Source organism: Uloborus diversus, chromosome 6, assembly GCF_026930045.1.
Source record: "Uloborus diversus isolate 005 chromosome 6, Udiv.v.3.1, whole genome shotgun sequence".
Taxonomy (NCBI): Eukaryota; Metazoa; Arthropoda; class Arachnida; order Araneae; family Uloboridae; genus Uloborus; species Uloborus diversus.
In genome coordinates, this window is record NC_072736.1 from 120,118,992 (window position 1) to 120,128,704 (window position 9,713).

Genomic DNA, 9,713 nt, shown 5'->3' on the forward strand with positions numbered 1-9,713 from the left:
TAAATACGAAACTGAATATTAGAAGATATTTTGTAGTAAGTTACTGCCCTAAGCCAGGGCTAAGGCAGAAATACTTAAAATACACCACCAGCTCAGTTATTCCAGCTCAGGAATAACTGAGCTGGTGGTGTATTTTAAGTATTAGAAGATATTAATTAATATTCAAAAAAACTTTATCACTTTACAACAAGATTTTTTTTTTTTTTTTTTTGATTAAAGTACAAAATATTACAATATGAGTATCAAATTCTGAAAATAACTTGCATTATTATACCTTGATTCTTAGAACTATTATTTTTTGACTGAAATCAGTTGTATGGCTTATAATAAATTTAAAATATTGCTGGAAAGGTGGCGCTGAAAATCGTATAAATATTTCAGTCTTTAACTTTGCTAAGCTATTTAACTTTACCCCACATTTCCCTACTTATTTTTATTTATAAACTTAAATATTTACTGTGAAAATAAAGTAAAATTTTGTTTCTCTCTATATCAATCAATGGTATCCGCTTTCACCTAATATGTAAATTCGTGCCCTAATTTATAACTAACACTGATATGCCTCCTCCCCCTCGACTCCTATTTCTCAAAACAGCAACAACAACAAAAAAAAGTTTAGTTTCTATTTTAAAAATTTTCTGATAATTTTAGATGAAAACTCTTGGTGATTTTTTTTTTTTTTTTTTTGCAATAATTGATTTGCTTTAAATTGGAGATTAAATACTATAAAGTGGGTGGCTACTTGAGCCTCCAGGGGCTATTGAACCCACGAGAAAAAAGTGTTTAAAATCCATCCTGGTCCTATATAACTTAATGTATAGACTCAAAAGACTTTCTCCATGACAGGCAGCAGTACTAGGTAGATGCTGGAGCATGAAACAAAGTTTCTGCTATTCCCACCTTTTTCTGATTGAGGTTATGATTGCAAGTTGTCTAAACAGTTGTTTTTTGTGTCTGCAAACTTTCACATGTAAGTTCATTGAAACATCTGATATCATCAACGTCAAGATAGTTTCATGTTTGCATTCTATTTCTTAATAAAATGACAGTGTTTTAAGGTTATAGCTATATAATTAACACAGTAACTAATATAACTTAGTAAAAGTGCACTGGTTACCTTAAAATGAGGCTACTTGAACCCAGCGTTTAAGCAGCCCCAGACCACATTTCATCACTAAATTATGTTAAGTAAGGTTTGTAATCTTTTAAAACAAAGAGGTTAGTTATTATTTATACCCGTTTTTTGCAGATCTGGGGATAAAAAGAGTCCAAAAGTAAAAGAGAACCCCTTGAAGTAGGAAACAATGCGGATAATTAAGAGGAAAAATTACAGTTGTGTCCAAATTCAAATAATTCCGGAGAAATGTCTTAGAAAGTGGCATCATCAGCACATTTTGACATAAGTATATCAATTCTAAAAAGGCAATTAAAAGATCGTTCACAAAACAAGCCTGGACATCCTGTAGTATTTAGTAGCTAGGAAGAGCAGGTATTAAATAATATCAGAGAAGAAAAATCCACCCAAGCCATTAAATTGAGGTTTTTTCATTCTTTCTAATGTTTAAGTAACGAGCGTTTCAATTGGTTTTAGCTGTAGTCAGATTATGTTCCAATTTGAGAAATTATGTTTGCCTAAAAATATGTTTTTATGCATACATTGAATTAATTTATATAAATAATTTGCAATTTATATAAATATTTTGCTCACTAGAATGTACGTTTTGAGTTTATTTTTCAAAATCATTGGTCCGTCTTGATACCACCACTTGCTTTATAGCTTTTTCTAATGGATTTGTTGAGTGGGACCAAGTAACCCCAGCGCGGGGCTACTTGAACTCAATTTTTAAAAATAGAAAAAAAATATAAAGAGTTAAAATTGTTGTTTAAAAAAAACTTAAGGTGGTAGCAGAACGTCTGAAAAGTGGTAAAAACAAGGTTATCAGTTCACATTATGGGTTTAACAAAGCATTCAGGGCAAAATTCCCAAAAAGTATGAAATTTCGGGTCCATAGCCCCACTTTACGGTACTACTACTAATTAGTTCGTGCTATTCACATAAAATATATTTTTTTCATTTTGAAATAAACAGTTCACTAATATTTGAGACACGTTAACTGCAAGAATCATAACATTATTGAAAAATACAACTGTCAATTGAGGCAGTGAGAAGCAAAGGGATGTAAGTGAATATTTTCAAGTTTTGAATAAAACGCGTATAAAGATAACTTCCTAGGTAGGCTTCCATTGCTTTTTTTTTTCTAAATCAAGCTGTACAGCAGCATCTACCAGGGCTACTAGTACTATCTATTGCCCCAAGACGGGGAGAGGTTCACTTACCATTTTTGCTAGTTATCTCCATTTTTTTTTTTAAATTTTGCCACTTACATCCCTTTGTTTCGCACTGCTTCAATTGTAATCTTTATTAATAACAAAACATGTCTGTATGTAAATTATGAGATATCTAAATTTCGCGTACGAAAAAGATCATTTGGATCGATTTTCAAAATTTTGTTCTTTTTAAAACTCAATTTTAAGCTAATTTATCAAACTTCGAATTTTTAGATCCGGAAAAATAATACATTGAATCAATGATACTCCCCCCCCCCTTTTTTTTTGCTTTGTTCTGTAAGGTATTTCTTCTTAGCGCGTCGTAATTCAAAGGATTGAATGGGTTAATTTACTGAGCTATTGCTGCAATATTGAAAAATTAGGGGCAGGGGGGGGGGAGTAATTTGGAAAGGTTTTGATCTCATTTGAGGCGGAGGGAGTAAACCGTAGCATATGAGGTGGTGCGCCATCATCCTTGCTTAATTGATATTTTTTTAAAGGAAGGGGTTATCATGCTGGCCATTGAAACTTGACCCCCCTAAAAAAAAATTCTGGATCCGCCCCTGAGCTAACTTTCATATAAACTCTGTAACACATACATTAAAAATTTCTGGTTCATCTAGAATTTTTATAGCACTTCAAAGTCCAGATTTTCCTGAAATATATGTAGCTTGTTCGGAACTTCTAAGCTACTTATGGGAAAAGTAATAATTATTGCTAATGAAAAATCAACGCAGAGGCTAAACTTCATTCAAAAGGCTCTTGCCTGGCAGAGATGTGACTTCAGCGTGACGTCGTTGATGTTTTCAAAATATCGATGTTTTTATTTAAACATCGTAACATCGATGATTTTACCATCGATGCATATCAGTCGAAGTTGTTCAACATCGATATTTGAAAGCATATCATTCAAAAGGAAAAGACATTAGTAATATAAGATCATTTATTATTTATTTATGAAAATACTATTACAATAAAAATTCCGGCATTAATCAGTGGTTCGACATATTTGCGACTAGTTTTTGCATAAAGCTAAAAGTTTTAGTTGTTAGGTGTTTTAAAATACATGTTTTCATTCAGATAAATTTGATAATGCAATTTTTATTTATTTATTTATTATGTACTCAATTAACAAAACTGTTCAAAATATCACAGAAATAATTCACCGAAATCATATGTAAACCACCTAATTTAAAATTGACGATAAAAGCAGGGGATCCCAACCTACCACATTTGAGTAAAAAAATTAACTATATGCGTTTCCCAACAAAAAACACTTTCGTATTAAATTAGGGTATTGCACGGTATAAGATATTACACCTGCTAAGTTTTTTACATTATTTTTTTCCCAAACTATTATGCTTGTGAGTGACAGAAATTGCAAAGATAAAACTGATCTAGCAGTTTGAGGAAAAATACCAGAGAGAAAAAAATCAAAAATACATCAGGGGTAAAAAAAAATATTCAGCAGTTACATACACTATATGACCTAAAGTATTATGGGACACTTTCAAAAATTCACATTTTAAAAGGTTTCTCAAGAAATAACAGATCAATTGCTTTGACACTTTTCTCACATAAAATTTCATTTTGCAATACAAATTGTATCACCTTTGCGTTTCAGAAGTCAGTAGCAAATTGAGGAAGATAAAAATGTTTTTTGCTGATCACTCATCGTAAATGGGGCATTCCACGGTATTTTTGACATTTATGTAGAGTCCGTAACGTGACCTTTTTTGCCATAACTTTTTAATTTACTGTTTGATTAGCATATTATTTTATTTTGATCTTTTCCTACCAACACACCAGCTAATATTAAAATAATTTGCAAATCAAACGGTAAATTAAAAAGTTATGGCAGAAAAAGGTCACGTTACGGACTCCACATAATGTCAAAAATACCGTGGAATGCCCCAAATAGCTGAGAATAAGCTGTAAATTTCAGAAATTAGTTAGCTTACTATGTACAATCATTTTTCATCCTTTTTGGAAGGTATCACTTATATTCACAAAAATATAAGCATTTGTTTTAAAACTACTAATTTGTTTTAAAGGTTTTTGAACTCATAACGCGCAAAGTTTGGCATCAAATCTTAAGAAACGTTCAGAAAATTTGACAGCGTGCAAGAGATATAATACTAAAATTTGAAATAAAAATGTTGAAAATTTGATAAAATATGCACATTTTAAGCAATTAATTTTTCACTGCGCATGCGCGAAAGTTAGCAATTTATAACACTCAAAAAACCAACTAAATTCTTCAACTAATAAAAAAAATTCCTGTTCAATATCTTAAAAATTCAGAAAGTTATATGCGATCTAATTAAGCCGAATTTCAACAATTCTTAGATAGGCGACGAACCGTGAGGGGTCGTTCTCTAGTTTGTAACATTTGCTTGCAATCGTTCGTGATTCATGATAAAAACAGCTTATTTGCGAACGATCCTTCGCGTTTCGTAGTCTTTCCAAGAGTTATTCAAATTTGGATCATTAGTTTACTGATAATTTTCTAAATTTTTGAGATATTGACCTGGAATTTTTTTATGAGTTGAAGAATCTAGTTAGGTATTAAATGATGAAGTTATAAATTGATATCTTTCGTTCATGCTCAGTGATAAATTAATTGCTTTAAATATCCATATTTTATCAAATTTTCAACATTTTAATTTCAAATTTTAGCATTATGCTTCTTTTGTATGCTGTCAAGTTTTCTGAAAGTTTTGTAACCTTTGATGAAAAACTTTACTTGTTATGAACCAAAAAAACTTCAAATAAAAATTGTAGTTTTGAAAGAAATGCTTATATTTTCGTGAATTTCATTGACACCTTTTCAAAGGTATGAAAAATGATTCTACATCGCAAGCTAACTATTTTCTGAAATTTACAGCTTATTCTCCGCTATTTACGATGAATGTTGACAAACCAGAAAACATTCTCGTTTTCCTCAATTTTTTGCTAAGCCCCGAAACGCAAGGGTGATATAATTTTTATTGGAAAAGGACAGCTGGAGCATACGAGTTACGTAACAAAAGTTAGAGCCATTGGTTTTTTATTTCTTCAGAAATCTTTAAAAATGTGAATTTTTGAAAGTGTCTCAATACGTATGGTCATATAACGTATAGATCTCCTGACTCATCCAAATTTATATATATTTAGTGGCTTAGTTACTTTTTGAGTGGATTTTTTTTAAATGCAACTATTAGTTTTATTTAATGAATTGTTTTATTTAAAAATTGGACGTTAAATCTTAAACTTCAGCAATATTGATTTTGGCAACGTTGGATAAGCCACTAAGCCCTTTGTTTTGACCAGTCTAGTGGAAAATGCTGAAAATGAGCACCGACAGAAAATAACTGAAAAGTTCCTCCATTATCCGGTTTTTTGCAAGCTTTCGTGGGTTATATCAGACCTCAAAACAAATACTTTTCCGCTGAAATTTATCTTTTCATCTCAATACTATACTATTTTCAAAATCGTTAAGAATTTGGGTTTTAAAAGTGTTTTTAAATAGTTTATTCAAACAGTCCAGAAGTTAAGTTGAAAACAAAAAAGCATTGCAATACTTTTTCTTCAGTATTGGACAGGGCTTCGGAGTCGAAGAAAAGTGACCGACTCCGGAAACCTTTGACTTCGTCTCAGAGGCGGCGATTGGGACTGAAAAAAGGGGGGGGGGGGCACAAAAAAATACGACAACTAAAAATCGTAGGATTTTTAGCGGCAGCAAAAAAATGAAAGAAAAAAAAAGCACAACATTTTGCTTCGGCTGGTTTTTAGAGTATATGAGTAGTAATTGATGCAAATTTACTACCTTTACTCACATTTTTCTTAAGATTTTGATGGATTATGTACATAATATTTTTCCCAAAGAAACTCTTAGACATGAATTAGACTTACATTATTTACCCTAAAGTATTTTGAGAAGTCACTAATAATTTCATTAAGTAAGTAATGGATTGTTTTAGGTAAACAATTGATTTACTAATACTGATCTAAATAATGACTATGTAAACTAACAGTTACTGCTTTTGCTAAATAATACTTCTTAAACAGATATACAGAGCAAAACAAATAATTGTGATCTGAAAGTTTTGGAAACTTTTGCTTTTTCAATAATTTCAAGGTTTTGTTCCTAAGTTGGAAAATAAAATAAATAATTGAACCATAAAAGGGGGGAGAGTAGTGCCCCCCCCCCCCCGAATTGTTCCCACTGCTCCAACTCCTTTACCCCAAAATCAGTCCCAAATCCGACTCCACAGCCTTGGTATTGGATCAAAAGAAAGAAATCCAAGTTTTGCCACAATTGCATTCTAGCACTAATAATTTAATTTGCTATTTGGTTCGTTAACCTGGTCAGTGCTGTAGCTAGGGGGAGGAGGGTACCGTCTCTTAAAATATTTAGTTTTTTATTTAAAAAATTGCTTGTTTGTAAAATTATAAACAAGCATTACTGTGAAAATAATGAAAATTGGTTTTAAACCATCTCTTCTTCGATGAGCATGGGCGCCGACTTGGAAAAATTATTGGGGGGGGGGGGCAGGATGTCACTGGGGTCTAGGGAGTATGTTAAAGTAGGGAGCCCCCCTCCCCCGAGAAAATTCAGATTTTTGTGCCTTGAAAAGGCTAACTTACATATTTTCTGGTGTGTATAATTTATATAAAGAAACAATATGTGACATGGCGTTTTCAAAGTAAAACAATCTGAAAATTGGTACACAAATTTTCTGCTTCAATTAGATTATGTCACTTGTCTTAAGTGAGGGACAATTTTACAGTTCCATTTTGTGGGGAGCCGTGCAGTGCTATAGCTAGGCTACGCCCAGACAACCACATATCTCCAAACTACTTCCTATAGACATCTAAGGGATAACAAGCTGAACATTGCCTTATCCAACAGATATCTATAGCATATCCGAATGTCCAGGAGAATATCCACCAGAGGTAAAAAGGTTGCAACGTCTGGAATCCAAGCGACGTCGAGATATCTCGATTTCCCTTGGATATGCTGGAGATATTGGAAGGGAGGTTTTGGATAGCTGTTGGATATGCTATAGATATCTCTTTCATGTTCAAACGATACTATATCCAGATAGCTCTAGGATATCGTATAGTTATGAAATAGATGTGCATTTTAAATCTCTTAGATGTATATGAGATATCAAAAGCGATGTTCTCTGGATTTGATGTAGTTTTAAATATACTTCAAAGCTGTAAGCAAATTTACAGGTTTAAAAATCGCATTTTTTTTTGCATTAAAAATAAATTATTTATAAATATCTTCATTTTCAAAGCCCAATGCAGTTACAACAGCCCATTTACTGATAACATGAGTAAAAGTGTTGATATTTATAACTAACTCATATGTTAATACAAAAAGTTATGGTTTTTAAACCAGAAAATTTTCTTACAGCTTTAAAATATTAAACAAATTAGTAACATGTCTTTCACTGTATATTCTTACGAAAAGTTTTAATTTCCACAATATAAGTGATGTCTTATTGTTCAAATAGTATGAAGTTGTAAAGATTTAGGGCTTTAGAAATCGAAGTTTTTTTAAACTTATGAATAAGTTATTTATAAATATATACAATTTTACAGGCTCAGTGCAGTATAACAGCCATGTTATTGATAGTTATTTATAAATAACTTATTTATTAATACAAAAAGTTGAGTTCTTATATCTGTCTTACAAATTTTGTAGTAATTACTTACAGATTTCCTTTTTTTTTCTTTCATACAAAGGATGAGTTTTCCCTCATTTCTCATCCAATAATATAAAGAAAAAGTAATCATAACTGAAATAATAGCATTGTGACTAAATTTAGGTAATGTTTATTTTTTTTAAAAAAAAAAGGTCTTTTAGAATGAAATTCAAGATTTATGTCAAACAAAGCAATAAACAATGTTTGCTTTTATGCTAGACAGTTAAAAACGTACTAAAACAAAATTTAAAAAAAAACTTCAAATTAAAAATTACCACCTCTTAATTTTATTTTATTATTCATCTCTCCTTTTTCAAATTATTATTTTCTTTTTTGGAAGTTCACATATTTGGGCATTGGTTTTTGCCACTTCAATTTAAAAAAAAAAATCCCTGCATTTTCTAGAGTTGTAAAAAAAATATCAAAATTTCCTGTACTCTCCATGCTTTTTCAGGTTTCCATAACCCTGCATAATCAAATTATGTACATTGTGTTTAGAACTGTAATCTTGACTTCATTCCACTTTTTGAGAAGCTGAAAAATTATATCTTATAACAATTATAATATATAAAAATTATATCTTATGACAAATATTTTAGTGAAATTAATCTTATTATTAAAATTTAGAGAAACCGACAGAAATAGCTCAAAGATCTTTATTTACATACACATAAGCAAGTACTGTACATAAAAAATAAATAAATAATAGATTGGGAAGCATGCTAGAAAAAGAATTTCAACTGTTAAACCATTAAGTTAGTTTAGCTGAAAAAGAACATAGTTATGTCAAAAACATAACTATTGAAAAGAAATGATGCTAAATGATTGTTCACCTACAAATTTTATTAATACGAATTACTAAGCAAAGCATAAAATCACAGCTAAAATTCAAAATAATTAGAATGCAAATTAAACCAACGTACATCAAAAATATATGCACAATAACATGAAGAAATAAACTAATACAAATTAATACATAATACAAACTCAAAGAATTGAGCTCAGCCACCGCTTGCGTTCAAAATAGAACACAAGAAGCGAGGGAAATGGCGTGGCTGCTCGACTCTTAACTGATTAACCACGTTTTGTAAAATGTGGAGGGCACGAGGCCTCAAGCGTTTAAGTTACAGTTAATTAACACTATGCCACACATTTCAATGCAATAAAAAATATTGTTTTTTAATAAAACATGAAAAATAAAACAATTTCATGAAGATGTCTGAATGTAAATAAATCCAACAATATCTATAAGTGAAATATCTAAGAGATATGTTGAAAAAGATATGTCCTAGACATTTGCTATGTAACATGGAGGTTATCGAATAGTTATCTATAGGATATCCAAATATCTATATCTGAAACATGTAAAAGTCTGGATATCTCACATATATGAAAAAAATCCGATTCCACGATTTGGATATACCCAGATGTCCAGTCGATATCCGAATATCCATATCTAAAACATGTAACAGTCTGGATATCTGGTAGATATTAGAAACTCCAAATCCATAACTTGGATATTCCTGGATGTCTCTGCCAGATAACTAAAATATCCAGCAGATATCTCGATATGTGGTGGATCTTTTTGGATGTATAACAGATATTTGTGGTTGTCTGGGCGGCACTATACAAGGTAGTGCACTTGACTTGCATGAAAGGCACTAATAGTGGCACCGATTTATTACT